Here is a 17,529-nt window from a genome sequence, read left to right on the forward strand (position 1 = left end):
TTTATGGACTCAGTACTTAACTATATGAGCTTTTCATTGCCCATTCTAAAATTGTGACTAGTTGTAATGTAAATTGTATAACACATCTCTCTGCAGCCTCAGATTCTGCAACTTAAACCACCTAGGCTGCTTATCTGTCTTCCACCACCTACCTGCGTTTTATGCACTGCACTTGGCATTCTTGATTGTTCCTTTCATATTAATTTCAATGGTGCCCGGAGGGTACCTCTCACCATATAATAGGTTGCTTTGTGAACAATTCCAGTAAGAGAACCATTCTGCCCAAACAGTGAGATACTCTCCAATGTAAAAAAGATACCCCTCAGTGTATCATTCATGCTTCTAGTGTAGCAGTGTATTCTGCAATTGTATTGAAATTAAAATGAAGATGAATTATTTGCTTCCCCTTTCACTTTAAAAGTGCCCCCACAGTTCCAGGTGTTACTCTCAGCCACACAAAATGGTTAGAGCTTGAAAGTTACCGTTGGACATGGATGAATATTTATTTCATACTTAAATCTGCAAATCATTAAATATCCCTTGTCCTGAGATCATTATTTTCATCATAATAAACTTCTGTTACATTCAGGTTGTTCCAGCTTCTGATTGACCATTTGGAATATGACAGTTGTTTGTCGCATTTTGTTTGGCCGCAGCTTCCCTTAGTTCATTTGCAGTTGTCCCTCGAGCGTAGTTAGCTTTATGTGATGTCTAAAGGAGCTTGCCTCTGTCTTTTCAGAAATCTTTGTCCTGATAGGAAAACTAAAAAGACTTTCTGAAAATGGTGATTTTATTTTTATTTTTTTAATTTTTTTTTAGTGCAGTACTTTTAGTTGGCAGGGAAAGTGGGACATTTCAGATTTTCAAAGATGCTGTATTGGAGCTGTTCACTTGAAAATCAAGTCTGTTACAGCACAAGAGCCCATTGGCATCACTGTCCTATCTGTGGATTAAGAAAAGGCACAGCAAAAAACTAAACTAAAACAGTCTGATATTTTTAAGTTGGGTCTTTCTTTGCAGAAAGGCTCTATTGCCATCTTACTCTGTGGTCACTGAGTTTAAGCCTTTACAGTGAATTTGGACACTGTTGGCATCGCAGACCCCTCACACCCTGGCTGCCCAACACCACACTGAGTGTCCAAGAGCTGCTGATTCTTCTTCTGAGCTGTGATGCCATCTTCCCATCCCTCTCCAGGTCCAGCACACCTTCCCACACAGCCATTGGTGGGCTGGCTCCTGCCTCATCTTCCATCCTTGTGCCGTGTTTCTAATTTATCCTGTATACATGTAGGCTTGAGTAGTCATCCTAAAACTTCAGTTGCCTCACTTCCTGCACCATTTCAGAAAAGCAAAGACCAGAAGTTCTCTAGCCTGTCCATTCAGGCCTTCTGCAGTTGGGCCCTAAGATTGATTCTCTCCTCCACATTTCACTTACCCCTGTCCTGGAATACTCAGTTCCAGGCAAGCAGCTTTATTCTCTGTCTTACAAAAATGCCTTTCCCTTTCTTATCATTGCCCCCCTCACCAGCAATGAGTCATTCTTTTTGAAAATCCTGTGGAAATTCAGATGTAACCTTCATGAGCTTCCCTTGATCACCCCAGTTAAAAGAGGAAGTCTCTTCCTTTGAAATTAATTTATAGGTCACTTGTTCTTACTACTTGTTTCATTGAATTCAGGTCTCTCCTCCAATGGTCCTGCTTCAGAAAGCCTTTCCCTTTTAAAGTAGCACCCCAGCCATTCTCTGTCCCTTTACCCTATTTAATCTTCCACTAAAAAGTAAGCTTCATGAGGGGAGGGCCTGTGTCTGTCTGGTTCACCACTCAGCTTCACAGCAACTAGAATAGGCCCTCAAATGTATTTGCTGAATAAATGTTTCTAGGTCCTTATCTTCTTTGTAGTGTTAGTTGTCTTTACACTGAACTTTGAATATATCTTGTCTAGATTGTGAGTTCCTTTGCAGGGGGGTAGGGGTAGGGTGATCATGTCTTACCACTTTTGTGTTCTACCCCCCTTTCCTTCCCCCCCTGCTCCTCCTGAAAAATAAAAAAAGAAACAAAAACATAACCTCATGGGACCATGAACATAGTAGGCAGAATGCCTGGTACACAGTGGATGTTGAATAACATGTTGTAATAAGAGTGTTTTCAAAAGAATATTAATCAGACTTCTGCTTCTGGCCAAGATGAAGTAACAGGTTTTACAGATTTACTATTCCACCAGAACAACTAAAAAGCAAGGCAAATTATTAGAAACAATGACTTTCAAGACATTGGACATCAAGCAATTAAGAAAAGAGATTCCTGAGAGGTGAAGAACTAATGAGATGAGTTCTATAATTGCCCCAGATTTCTGCCTGGAGAAAGTTTCCAGGCCACAGCAAAGGAGGGGGAAATCTAGGCAGAGTGCAGTGGATTCCCTGAATTGAGGAGACGGGGCAGGGAGTCCTGGGATGCCAAGGCAACTAAGAGACAGAAAGGAATACTGTAGAAGACAGAGCTGCACAAAAAGAGTTCTGGAGCTCTACAGAGTGTCCCACTAGAATATTCAAATGAGAACTGATCAGTGCATCCATATGAGGAAATTATTCAAGGCCAGGGAAGGAGTCACCCAAAAGGGTTAGAGAGAATAGTGCCTGAAGTTCATGGAGGGCAGAGAATAGTGCCTGTTTCCAACAGCCACAGGGGAAAACCTCATAATTCATGGCATATTAGAGCACTGTGAAGGGTCTTGACTCAGAAGTGGGTTATCAATCCTGGACTAAACACATCTCTGGTTCCACCTAACAAAGCTTAAAAGCAAGACCCAAAAAGATCAAACTGTTTCCAAATAATTTAACTGGGTCCCAGATCAAAGCTCAAGAATATTTTTAGGAATGAATGAATAAATAATTTAAAAATTACCAAGCATGCAAAGAAGCCAAAAAATACAATTCAGTCAATTGAAACTGATGGATAAATGACATCAATGATAGAAGTAGTAGGCAAGGACCTTAAAACAATTATTGTGACTATATTCTATATAAAGAAGCTAGAGAAAAACTGAATATGTTAAGCATAAACATGGAAGACATAAATAAAGGACACAAGTCGAACTTCTAGGGTTGAAAACTACAACATCAAAGACTTAAAAATACACTAGATGGGATTAATGCAGGTTAAACATCAAAAGAAAAGCTTAGTAAACTTGAAGACATGGCAATAGAAACTATCAGAAAGGAAATATACAGAAAAAAAACTGACAGTAAAATGAAAGAGCATCAGTGAGCTGTGGGACAACCTCAATAGGCTTAATTTTCCTATAACTGGAGTCTCTAAAGGAGAGGAAAGAGCAGGGAAGGAAAAATATTTGAACAGCAATAACTAGAATCTTTCCGAATTTGATGAAAGCTATAAACCCATAGATAGAAGAAGCTCAACAAACCCAAGCTCAAGAAACACAAAACTGTACCAGTGCACATCATAACCAAATCACTTAACACAAGTGATAAGAAGAAATCTTAAATGAGAAACAGAAGAAAAACATATCACACACAGAGGAACAAAGATGGATGACAGCAGATTTCTTGGTGGAAATAATGCAAGCTATAAGACAATGAAGCAAAATCTTTAAAGTACTGAGGGGAAAAGAGAAAAAAAGTCTCAATCTAGAATCTTTACCCAGCAAAAATATCTTTCAAAATAAAGGCAATATGTACATATACATACAAAAGCTGGAACAGTTCATCACCAGCAGACCTGAGCAACAAGAAATATTAAAGGAAGTCCTTCAGGCAGAAGGAAAATGATACAAGATGGAAATACACACGGAAATGAAGAGTACCAGAAATGGTAACTACAAAGTTAAATATAAAGATTTTTTTCATATTGTTTTAATCTCTTTAAAAGATAATCTACTACTTAAATAAAAAATAGCAAAGTATGATGGGTTGATAGTATATAACATATGTGAAATATATAACAGTAGCACAAAGGCCAGGAAGAGAGAAATGGAAGTATATTCTTGTAAGCTTCCTATGACAAATGTGATGTGGTGTAATAACATTTGAAGGTTAACTGTAAAAAGTTAAATATATATACTATAAACCCTAAAGCAAACAGTAAAATAACATAATAAAGAGCAATAGCTAATAAACCAACAAAGCAGATAAAATTGAATTTTAAAAAAACAATTAATCCAGAAGAAGTCACAAAAATAGGAAAAAGAGAACCAAGAACTAATGGGACAACGAAAAACAAAAACAAAAAACATCTAGATGGTAGCTTTAGACTCCTAAATGGTTGAGTGAGAGTCTTAGCAAATCCTCTCCTCCCCAAAAGCAACATAAAACTAGAAAATGGTCACAGATAATCATTTCAGGACTCTAGGAATTGACCAACGACAGACAACAGATTGAGAAGTTATTCAATGAAACTACTGAATCTTGAAAGGAACAGTGGGAGCCTGTGGAATTTTAGCCTACAGCTACTGCCTTCCTCCCCTTCCCGCCAGCTCCACTGTGTGGTAGTTCTACCAGGATGTGGGAGAGAGGCTGCCTTTATTTCCAGCAAAGTGCAGAAAAATCCATGCTCAAGAAATGCTGAAGGAAGTTCTTCAAGCTGAAAGGAAATAATGACAACTATAACTCAAATCCACACAAAGGAATAAAGAGAACCAGTAAAGATAATTATAAAAGTATAAGTATATATTTTCTCTTATTAATTGATTTAAAAGAGAATTACACAAACAACAATTATAAAACTGTATTATTGAGCTTGCAACATATAATTATGTGACATATGTGACAATAATAGCACAATGGAGGGGCTAGGGAATGGAGGTGTACTGGAGCAAGGAAATAACTCCAAATGGTAACTCAAATCCATATGAAGAAATGAAGAGTACCTACATGATAAATATGTAGGTTAATATAAAAGACTTTATGCATACATTTGTCTTTCTTCTGTTAATTTCTTTGAAAGATATGATTATAAAAAGCAATATTTAGGGCTTCCCTGGTGGCGCAGTGGTTGAGAGTCTGCCTGCCGATGCAGGGGACACGGGTTCGTGCCCCGGTTTGGGAAGATCCCGCGTGCTGCGGAGAGGCTGGGCCCGTGAGCCACGGCCGCTGAGCCTGCACGTCCGGATCCTGTGCTCCGCAGTGGGAGAGGCCACAACAGTGAGAGGCCCGTGTACCGCAAAAAAAAAAAAGCAATATTTACAAAACTGTATTGTTGAATCTGTAACATATATAGATGAAATTATATGCTGACAGTTGCATAAAGAAGGGAGAAAGGAATGGAGCTAATTGGAGAAGAGTTTTTCTATTTTCATGAAATTAAGTTAGTTTTAATCTGAAGTATATTATGATAAATTAAGATGTGCATTATAATCCTCAGAGAAACCACTAAGAAAATAATTCAAAAAGAGTTAAAAAACCAACGAAGGAATTAATATGGTACACTAGGAAATACCTATTTAATACAAAAGAATGTATTTTATATTTAATACAAAAGAATGCAGTGAAGAAGAAACAGGAACAAAAAGGCTATGAGACATATAGAAAGCAAATAGCAAAATGGCAGATGTAAATTCAACCACATCAATAATTACATTAAATATAAATGGGTTAAACACTCCAATCAAAAGTCAGATTATCTGACTGGATTAAAAGCAAGTACAAAAACAAAAAAACAAGATCCAGCTATTTATGTCTTTCTGCTCTTCAAAAGACACTGGTAAGAAAATGAAAAAATAAACTTTGGACTTGGAAAAAACATTTGCAAATCACAAATGGCTAAAATTAAAAAGACTGACGGTAAGAAGTGTTGGACAGGATAAGGGACAACTGGAACTCTCACTGCTGGTAGGAATGTAACATGGTACAACCAGTTTGGAAGACATTTCAGCAGTTTCTTACAAAGTTAAACATACATCTACCATATAAAACAGTCATTACACTACTATATATTTATCTAAGAGAAATGAAAACTTAAATTTACACAAAAACTTGTACACAAATGTTCACAGCTTTATTTGTAGTAGACTCAACTGGAAACAGCACAACTGTCTATCAACAGGTGAATGGAAAAATAAGTTGTATATCCTCACCATGAAATACTACTCAGAAATAAAAGGAATAAATTACTGATACATGTAACAAACATGGATGAATCTTAAGATAACTATACCAAGTTAAGGGAGCCAGACCAAAAAAAAGAAAAAAAGGATACATACTGTGTGATTCCAATTATGTGAAATTATACAAAATGCACACTAATTTGTAGTGACAGAAGTAGATCAGTGGTTGCCTGAGGAATTGAGGGGGTGGGCTGGTGGAGAGAGGTGGGAGAGAAAGATTACAAAGGGACATAAGGAAAGTTTTGGGGTAATGGATATGTTCATTATCTTAATTGTGATGATGATTTCACAGTTGATATAAATGTCAGAATGTATCAAATTGTACTCTTTAGACATGTTTGTTGTATGTCAGTTATATATCAAAGTTTTTTTTTTAAGGAATACTAATCAATGAAGTATACTGCTCCAGCTTACCTACACCTTTCTCCTTCCCCAAAACTATTAACCTAAAGGTACCTAGTAGCAATCCCATAAATGCTCCTTGAACTTGTGAATGAGTAAAAGAATGAATAAATGAGCCCAGTTACCAAGCTGTTATTTATCCTAATGTAAATTCCTCAATATTTTCATTTCCCACGGAAAAAATGTGAACATGCAGTTTATTCTTTCAGGACAATTTTCTTGTGTAGCTGGACATTGATCCCAATTTCAGAACACTTAAAATATGGACCACGAAGTAGCTTTACAATTTATGGCTCTAAAATTTATAGCAAACACAAAGTGGGTGTCACACTCAGTAATTAGTTATTCATTTTACCATATTAAGGTATCCAAGAATTGCTTCTGCCTGCAAACCTATTTCTTAAATCAATAAATTGATATCTTTTAGACTACGGTTCACATAAAATCCAGGTGATTTGTGCTTTTATAATATTGCTGTAGTTACCTATCAGAATTTAAGGTTCTATTCCAGATATTCTCTTAAAAATAACTGATTATGATGGTTATAAAAACTAGAACTCTAGGGGAAATAGCTATTGAACCTATGAAATATTTATAAACCTCTTTTATTGTGGGTCCTTTCTACTGGATTCTGATATGCATGCGCTATCATTTGTCCAGCTTCTTCCAGATGTTGGGCTCTTGCTCTTCAAAGAGTAATAGGCGATTTGTGTCCCAGATAATTTATGCAGCAGCTATTAAGCAATCAATAGTATTTCAATTTCTCAAACAGTCCCTTAGCTTAGTTAGTTTCATAAAGCATCACTTTCATACTACAAAAACAGCATCCTCCTTAAGAAAAGATCCAGGTCATAATTAAATTGCATTGAAATTTTTACTTGTCAGTGCTCTGATAATGGTGATGTTGAATCCATGGGTCCGATGAGAGGCAGTGTGCCTTTAGAAAAGAGCAGGAGCCTTGAACTCATGACCTGGGTTCAAAGTCTGGCTGCTCTACTTGTGACCTTGGACAGATCCCTATCTGCTTTTCTCATTAATTTAGACAGTGAATGTATATTACAAATACCTTGCAAAGTTCTTTTGAGGACAAAATAAGATAATAATTATTTAAAAAACCCCAAAACACCAGCATGGTGCTTAATACGTAGTATGTACTCGACAGATCAATAAATGTTAGCTTATTATTTTCATAGACTATTCAATTTTCATTTAGAGTAGCAAGTAATATTAGCTCTGCCACTTGCTAGCTGTGACTTTAGATAAGCTGGGTCTCGGTTTCAGCATCTGAAAAATGAGAATAATCTTGTTTTAAGGATCAAAACTGGATAATTTATATTGAAGAGTTTTGTCAGTTGCAGAGTATTTGTAAAGGTGAGATGGTCTTTATCTCTCAAAGCTTTGGCCAGGCATGGTATTTGCTGGAGATGGGAAAGCGTTGTAACTAAATGTCAGTGGCCTCACTGGGTAGGATTCCATACTGAGTGGACAGGCCTAAAAAAAAGATTTTCACCAAAAATATATGAATAACTTAGCTTGGGTCTGGGTCTGTGCTAGGTCCTGGGATCCAGTGCTGAACAAGCCAACAAAATCTTGCTCAGAGAAAGCAAGGCTGTGGACCCAGGCAGCAAAGGGCCCGGAGAGGCGGGGGGCAGGGACCAGTCAAATCTGTTTCCAAGTTCTGTTGCTTTTGCTTCTAAGTAACTCCTCAGTCCGTTCTGTTCTTTTCATCTCCATCCACTACTGTAGTAAAATTGCCCTCATCACTGTATATCTTTGCTACTATTTATATACGTGGTACTTGCTGTTCATTTCTAAATAATAATTATGAATAATAACAAATTAAAAGGTTGTGTGTTTTTTTTAATTTTATTTATTTATATTTGGCTGCATTGGGTCTTCATTGCTGTGTGTGCGCTTTCTCTAGTTGCGGCGAGTGGAGGCTACTCTTTGTTGTGGTGTGCGGGCTTCTCATTGCAGTGACTTCTCTTGTTGCAGAGCGTGGGCTCTAGGCGCGCAGGCTTCAGTACTTGCAGCACGCGGGCTCAGTAGTTGTGGCACATGGGCCCTAGAGTGCGCGGGCTTCAGTAGTTGCAGCACGCGGGCTCTAGGGCATTCGGGCTTCAGTAGTTGTGGCATGTGGGCTCAGTAGTTGTGGCTTGCGGGCTCTAGAGCGCAGGCTCAATAGTTGTGGCACACAGGCTTAGTTGCTCTGCGGCATGTGGGATCTTCCCCGGCCAGGGATCAAACCCATGTCCGCTGCATTGGCAGGCGGGTTTGTGACCCCTGCGCCACCAGGGAAGTCTAAAAGGTGTATTTTTACCCTCATTTCCAAAGTGTTTTCTTTTTTTATTGCTAGTCAGATTTTAATGCAGTATGGGTAACAAAGGTGGCCTCTGAGATTTATGCTTTTTGGAATTTTTTTAGATTTTATTTTTAGCATAATTCATGTTTAATTTTTGTGAATGCTTTTTGGATGTTTGAAGAGAATGACAGTTCTCTATTTTTGTTTAGAAAATTCTATATAGCTACTAGATCAAGCTTATAAGTTGTGCTATTCCAGTAACATTTGGACTCACTTTTATTTTTGTCAACTTGATCTGTAAATTTCTGAGAAATGTCTCCTGCAGCCATGATTTCCTCTAGTCTCAGTTTTCCATAAATCCTATCCCATTTGCTTCCTTTTATCCAAAAAATCACTAACATTTCTTTTTCTTCTCAATGTTATAGAGTTAATATTTAAAAAATTGTTTTACCTACTATGTCTAGAGCTTGGGGGCAGGAGTAAAAATAGATACCTATACCCAATGAACCTGCTTTTCTATTATTATTATATGTGTCCGAAATTCATATTCTAGAAGGTGCCTGTGTTGGGGGTTGAGGAGGTCTGCACAAGCATTCCAGAAGTGCTACATCCACTGCAGATCCTCTGTGCACAAGTGTTGATGTGTAGAAGGCAGACTGGGGTCTAAAGCATGGCTCTTAGCCTAGGTCTGCATTTACCAGCTGTGTCACCTTAGCAAGGTATTTCATCTCCTCTGCTCAGTTTCCTGGTCTGTAAAATGGGGATAATAATAGGAATGGCCTTGCAGGGTTGTTGTGACATTGCATGAAATAATAGGTATGAGGCCCTTAGAAGAGATCTGGCACAGTGGGGCCCCTCAGCAAGTACTTCGGAGAGACGGTCACGGGGCTACAGAGCATTTCACGAGCTCAGCCACCTCTGAGGCTACAAGAACAAGAGGCAAGGTTGAGCTCTGAAATCTCTTTGTATTTGCCTAGCTCTGCGCTGAATACAATTAGGTGCTTAATAGATATGTTTGATTATTAGGCTGAGTTGAAGCATGGTTCTTACACTTGAGGAGTTTCCACTCTAATGGAGAAAAGAGAACAAACAAAAACCCAAATTCCCAAGAACACATATTAGATTTACATAAAAAGGCACAAATATATCTCACCAGTTGCAGGCTGAGGGGTTGCTAGAATAATTAGAATCATCCAAATAAAAAAGGATTGGTTCTGTAAATTCACCTCCAACCTAGAATCAGTTATAGGTTCTTTTGAAGTATGAAGATGAAAGAAGGCCTGCGCATGGAATGTAATTTAATGTGTATGTTTTTTCAAAACTTGCTTTTGTGAGTTGTGAGAGAGAAGTCACCAGAAAGGTGGAAATAAATATATTAGAACAATTTCATCATGAACCAGTGCTCACTAAACGTTGCCTGAAGGCATGCTTTGTTTAGCCAATTTTACTTTAAAAGGTTTTCCTATTGTCTTACACCAGGTAGCCTCTCAATTTCATTGAAGCTGCCTGGAGACATTTGAATCTGTGGCCCCTTCACAACATTCTAAAGATGCCTCCATTCCCTTCAGAACTTGTAGGATCATTCTGTTGAATATATTCAACTTATCTTAGAGGATTTTGTTTGTTTGTTTGTTTATTTTTGGCCTGCTCTGCTTGCAGGATTTTAGTTCCCCAACCAGGGATCGAACCCAGGCCCCAGCAGTGAAAGTGCCAAGTCCTAACCACTGGACTACCAGGGAATTCCCTTTAATTTTTTTTAAAACCAGAGATCTTTCAAATCAATTGTGATGAATAACAAGCATGATCAAGAAAGTAATTAATTCCATTTTGGGGTCAGAATGAAACACAAATATAATGTGATCGTAAGATCTTCTGCTTATATAGTGCTCACTATATATACTAAGCATATATAGTAATCAAAACATCATCAGTTATCTAACTACTAATTTAATTCATTTTTACAAAAGAGCTATGTGAGTGAGCAGTAGAACTGGGATTAAAACAGAAGCAACATGACACAGATTCTGTGCTCTTACCCATGGTACTGTGTGGCCATTTGTAAGTTATTAGACTGATTTTCTTGTGTGACTCGTAAACTGGTTCAACCTTGTGACAGCGCTGGGATTCTCAGCACCAGATACCGTAAAGCAGAGATGCCAAGTGATTGCCTTAGATTAGTGGAAATTTGAGATGGAGATTTATACTGACATTTTAAGTGCATCACAACTGGGTTTCGAGATTATTGGGTTTCATTCTACTTTCCAGTGGTGGTTTCCTCTGGAAAAATTATTTGGCTTTTTTCCCGTTTCCTTATTTATAAAAGGCAACTAGCATCTGCCCACTCCCTGCTTTGTGATGATGTGAAGAATAATTACACATTGTGTGCCTGGTTTTGAAGAGCACCATGTTAGGGACATGCTATTCATGAATGATGTATTAGCCTTTACTGCATATACTTTATGCTCCTTCTGAGACTGTACTCTTGACTTCTTTCACTGATGTTGTGACAAACACAGTGGAATTAGTTTTCTTTGATCATTGCCTGTAGTGGTCAGATAAAATCCTTTCCTGAAATATTTCTCAAGGGACACTTGTCAGAGATGGGACAGCATGCTAGACTGGATGGAGACTCACTCACTTCCCAGAATGAGATGGAAGCCAGGTCGAAGGACCCAGTCACCACTGAGGGAGGGGCTTTGGGGGGATGCATAAAGAGAACAGCCAAGCAACCCCAAACAGTGTGTCTGGGGGGCAACCATTCCTGCTCACCTCAGATTTTGGAATTTTGGGGTATCCAGCCAGGATGATGGGATCCAGCAGAGACAAATCAGAAGTCTGGCAGGGAGCGGGTCATTGTTCAGAAGATCTGACCATGACCTCCGGAGTAGGATTAGGGCAGGATGCAGGCCCCATGGAAGGGAGTTTAGCAAGAGATATATGAGGCAAGTGTGCCAAAGTGCCACCCTAGAGTGAGGAACTGGGCTATGGAGCAGGGCAGCCAGCTGTCACCAAGTAGGGAAACTGAGTCAGTAGCCTATTCAGAGAGCCTTGAGCCGACCACAGTGACGGAGGAACAAGTGCTGTGGCTCAGAATCTGCATGAACCCAGAGTTCAACCCAGGGGCAAAGGGCTCTGGGGCTGGATACCATAAAGGCCCCTCTGTACCAGTGCTATCAGTAGAGATAAAGAGCTACAGGCCAGCTCCCAGAGGCCAGCCAGAGAAGGGATGATATGCCTCTGAGGGGGTTGGTTTGGAGGGTGGGGTGTGCCACCACATTGCACAACTCCAAGGCCCCATTCTCACTGCAGTCTGTGTGAATTTTGTCCACTTCTCCCCCGCCCAACCCCTGCCGTCGTGCAGTGCACAGCCTGCTAGGCTTCAGGCAGCATTCCTGGGCTGTGGTTTTCTCTGGGGGAAGCCATCTGCAAACCTAATTGCTGGCAAATGGGGGAGTAAGCCAGCAGCCAGCACTGTCCATCCATCCACAGGTGCCGTGCGGTGCCAAGTTGCCAGATACCATATTCACTCATCTTTCACTTTGTCTTATCTGGCCATAGAGTGAGGAAGGAAGAACTATGTAACGAGGAGAAAGAGTGAATACTGGGGACATGGAAAAGGACGTATAGAAAGATGCCGTGCCTTGCCAACACGATTTCCTGCAGATTGAATTAGCAGTTTTCTGCTGCACACTTTTCATTATACTGATTTCTGATACACAGGTATAACATTGTAATACTGATACAACAGAGGTAGAAAGGACACTTTTCATCAAGGTCCTGTTTATTCTTATCATGGTCCGGTTTATTCTTATCATGGTTCTGTTTATTCTGTACTTAGCCTTTCCTTTTATTTTTAAAATAGGTCATTGAACATGAATGGTCGTGGAAAATTTACTCTAGTATAATTGCATATAATCCCCAAACTTCATCCAAAAACAATTCCTGGGTAGCAGAGAACTGTCACATTCAGTTGTGTTTCTTCATCACATCAACCTTTGGGGGGGAAAAAGCAATTTCATTTGCTTCATTTTCATACAGAGTAGAAGCCCAATTGTGCTTTTGTGATTAAGTTCCCTCATATGAAGAGAAAAGAATACATCTATGAAATGTGCATTGAACCCAAATGGAAAAATTAATTCAAAATAAAAAGCAATGATTATCTTGTGTTTATTAATGAGATAAATATTTAATAAAATATCTGTTTCATCTTTCTATTTAAAACATGGCAATTTAAAAGCATTTTTGGACATAATAGCACATTAAGGGCTTGAATTACTAATTGGATTAAGTACTCCAAATTTTTCAACCAAGCATCTCTTGGCCATGTCTTATATCTTCACAGAAATAATGGGGGAGCTTGAGTGACAACAACCTCATCAAACCCCCTTTGCCTGTCTTAGGATAAGGCCTTATCTGCACATTAGAGTCCTAAGGCGGAGGCTTCACAGGTTGTGCTGGGAAATCACAGGGTATATTGATGCCAGATTTCATCAACTGGTAATTTGGAGTTTTAAAACACTCAGGTTTTGGCAAGATTTTTTTAACCCACTTGTACCCTTGCCAGAAATCATCCCTCTCTTGACACCATCAGCCCTCAGCAGGCCCAGGAATTCTCTTGTCAGGAACCTGACCAGCATATCAGGCCCAAGGGAGGGCTGAGCCTGGTCCCCAGTCACTGCTCCTATGGCAAGATAGATTCACTCCTTGTTTGCACCTCACACATCTTTATATCTCTCTTGCTCATGTGCCCATTTCCTCCTTTTTTTTTTTTTTCTGGGCAGCACCATAGCCCAGTGGAAAGAATAGGTTCTGAAATCCTATAAGCCAGCTTCAAAGCCTGTTTCCCTTCAGATGGGGCAGGCCAACAAGCTGGAGACTCGGGGGAGAGTTGCAAGTCGAGTCCAAAGGCAGTCAGCTGGCAGAATTCCCTCTCGTCTGGGGGACATCAGTCTTTGTTCTATTCAGGCCTTCAACTGATTAGGTGAGGCCCTCCACATTATGGAGGGCAATCTGCTTTATTCAGTGGCTACCAAGTTAAATGTTAATTTCATCCAAAAATCACATTCACAGAAACATCCAGAATAATGTTTTACCAATTGTCTGGGCATTGTGGCCCAGCCAACTTGTCACATAAAATTAACCACCATGGGGTGAAAACTGAGATGTCACAGGCATCTCAAGTCAGAACTGGACTCAGGCCATAACCAACCAGTACAGCTGCCCTGTGTGACTCTGGGCAAGTTGCTCAATCACTGTGTGCCTCAATTTCCTCATTTTTTAAATGGGGGTAACAATCCCTACTTCCCAGAGTCATTGAGATCCTTATATAATACAGCTGGCTCAGAGCTGAAATACATTTGAGTTCCTTTTCAGGGCACAGAGCATGTGTTTTCCCGTCTGACTGTTGCAGTTATTTAAGTTATAGTTGTTACAGTTATTTCGGTTTCTGCTGAATTAATTTGCTATTAAACTCATAGTTTTGAGCACATAGTATGTGCCAGGCGCTGTTCTGGATGGGGGACCTAGTATTGTGAATAAACAAAGCAGAGCTCCACTCTCTGCAGCATACGTTCCAGTGGGATGGGGAAGGGCAGACAAGGCAAACAATAAATAAGTAAACAAAGTAAATTAAAGAGATCAGTGCCATAAAGAAACTGCCTCAAGGCAGTGGAATAGAGGCAAGAGCAGGTGAGCTGGTTGGGGGGGGCCTCAGGGAAGAGGTGACATCTGAGCTGTCCTGTGAACAGCAGGGAGGAGCCAGCCTTGAGATGCTCCAGGGGCTGCATTCCCAGTAGAGGGGACCACAGGTACAGAGGTCCTGAGGAGGTCAGTGGACAGCAGGAAGAGAAGAAAGACCAGTGTGGAGGCTGGAATATGGTGAGCTGGCGGGAGAGTGTTGGTAGCTCAGGTCAGAGACATGAGTGCCGTAGAGACAGGGGGGAGGCTGGCAGCTCATGTAGGATCTTGTAGGTCAGACTAAAGGGTTGGGTTTTATTCCCAGTACACTGAGACTTAGTTTGATGGAGGGTTTAAAGCAAGGAAGTGATGCAGAAAGATTTTTAAAAGATCACACTAGCCAGTGTGTCGTACAGTACTGAAAGGGGCAAATGTGGACACGGGAGGACTAGTTAGGAGGCTATTTCCCCAGTCTAGGTAAGAAATAGAGGTAGCTGGGACCAGTTGGGAGCAGCGAGATGGAACGACATGCGTGGATTGAGGGTGTGGTTTGGAGGTGGAGCCATTTGTGTGGGAGAGACAGGTGCAAGCTGAGTAGAGAGAGAGTGTGAGTTGGGTTTAGCTTGAGCAGGTGGCAGACGGTGGAGCGATTCTCTGCAGTGGTAAAGGCAGGAGAAGAAGCACCTGTATTTCTTCCCTCGTATGTGATTGGTGTGTGAGCTGAGGAAGGACAGTGCAAATTCAAGAGTTCTGTGTGACCATGTTAAGTCTGAGGTGCCTGGAGATGCCAAGCCCGATGCATAAGCCCCAAGGGAGAGATCAGGACTGGAGGTATAAACCTGGTATCTCATCACCCCTAGGTAGCACTGAAAGCCAGGAAGCTAGATGAAATTAGCAAGGGGGAGGGAGGTAAAGAAGACAGCCTGCTGAGACTAGGGTCTCTCGTGGAGGAGGGGGAACTAGCAAAGGAGACTGGGAAGAAGCCATCAATGATTTAGGTGACCCTGAAGCCACGTGGAGAAAAAAGATACTTTCAAGGAGAGAGTGGTTAACTGTTAGATGCTGCTAACAGGTTAGATGAAATGAGGACAAAAAATGACCATTGTGTTAGACGGTTTGGAGGAACCTTGGGCACCCTGATGAGAGCAGCCTTAGGGGACCATTGGGGCACCAGCCCAGCTGGGGAGATGGCTGAGGAGAGGATGGGATGGGAGGAGGTGGACGCACGCATCAACACTTCCAAAAAGCTTTAATGTGATGGGAGCAGAGCAAGGGGCCTGGGGAGTCAAGGGAGGGATTTAGGTGGTGGTGGGAGATACTCATCAAACATGCCTAAGTGCTCATGGAGATGATCTGATGGAGAGAGAAACTGGTCCTACAGGAGTGAGGGTGTGGAATTGCATGATGAGGCAAGAGGGGCTGGAAGGCAGAACATGAGGAGGCGAGTTGCTTTCCGTAGAAGCAAGGGCACTTCTTTCACAGTGTAAGAGGGTTGGTGCAGAGTGTGGGTCCCAATGCAGGTAACTGGGCAAATTGGCTGATGGGAACAGGAAGGTGTCTCTTTTCTCAGGGAGGTAGGAGGCAATTAGGAGCTTAATGCATTTAAGGAACAGAAGAAAAACCAGTACAGCCAGAATATGGTCAGCAAGTGGGAGAGTGTTGGTAGCTGAGGTCAAAGATGTGGAGGATAGCAGATAGCAGATAGTGAATAGTGAATTGTTGATAGTGAACACGGAAGAGTACTGAGGGGTTTGAGAAAAGAGGAACTGTATGAAAGTTATTTTGGAGATGAGGAAAGGAAAAATGCCAAAGAAGTTTAGAAGAATCATCAAGTAGTGTTATGTGCTGATTTTGAGGATGGACTCAATCCAAGAGCACATTGCAGCTATTTGGCTGTTGGCCTGGGGTGAGCGGATGGTAAGCATCCCTGCAGTCTGTGCTTGGCCAGGCAGGTGAGAAGGTGCAGGAGTGGGGCAGTGAGCAGTTGGAGGAAGAGCAGCAGCAGCTGCCACCGCAGAAGCCACCAGAACGGCGATGAGGCAGGGGATGGGGTAAGACTTCTCCTACCACCTACCTCTCTCTAATCTCCTGTCCATGCTGTCCATTGACCCAGCTGAAAATCAGAGGGCAAGGAAACCAGGCATGTTGTCCACAGAGCAGGAGGTGGGGGAGAGCATAAGGAAAGAACCAGCCCAGGAGGAGAGAACGGGCATGAGGAAGATGATGGATGATGCACAGATATTCTAGTGACAGCCCCCAGCTAATAGAAGATGTGCTGCTTGAGGCTGAGAACAGTGTCGTCAGTTCTTTTCCTCCCACAAAGTTTAGCACAGGGCACTTCATGTAAAGACCCAGCAAATGCTGGACCCAATCAGGTGCTTGATGTGATTAAGTGCTCTGGCTACCTCAACTACCTATGGTTAGTGATTTACGAGATAAACATCCTCTAAATACACTGTAAGTCTCAAGAGCCCTGAGTTCTTACCTACTTTAAACCCAATAATCTCATATCTCATACTTGAATCAAGTGAATAATCTAAAACATATATTTAATTAAAACCACTTAATGCACAAGTTGCCATGTAAGTTGTAAAAGGAAAAAAAAATAGCAAACAACCTGCCTAAAGCAACAGGAGGACGGCCATAGAAACTGTGGAACACCCACTAAATGGAATTTCTGGAAATGTATAAACGATATTTATGAAAGATGTATAATAACAACAGTAGAAGTATATCCTGTGATGTTTACCGACAATGCAAACTTGCATACAGAAAATCTAAATTATGGAGGGAAAAAAGGCAAAAATTGTGTATACAAGAGATGGAGTGGAGAAAACCCCACAAAACTGAGATTGTGTAAATCTTTTCCCTCTTCTTTTTTTCTGTTTTACTGTATATTTCAAATCTTCAATAATTTTATTCTAAAAATATATCCTTAAGGAACCAATGGAAATCAGGAAGTAATGACACCTTTTGCAAAAGTGTCCATGGAATTTGGCAAATGGGACTCTTCCAGCATTTTCTCTCCCTG

This window comes from Pseudorca crassidens, chromosome 16 (genome assembly GCF_039906515.1).
Source record: "Pseudorca crassidens isolate mPseCra1 chromosome 16, mPseCra1.hap1, whole genome shotgun sequence".
Lineage (NCBI taxonomy): Eukaryota > Metazoa > Chordata > Mammalia > Artiodactyla > Delphinidae > Pseudorca > Pseudorca crassidens.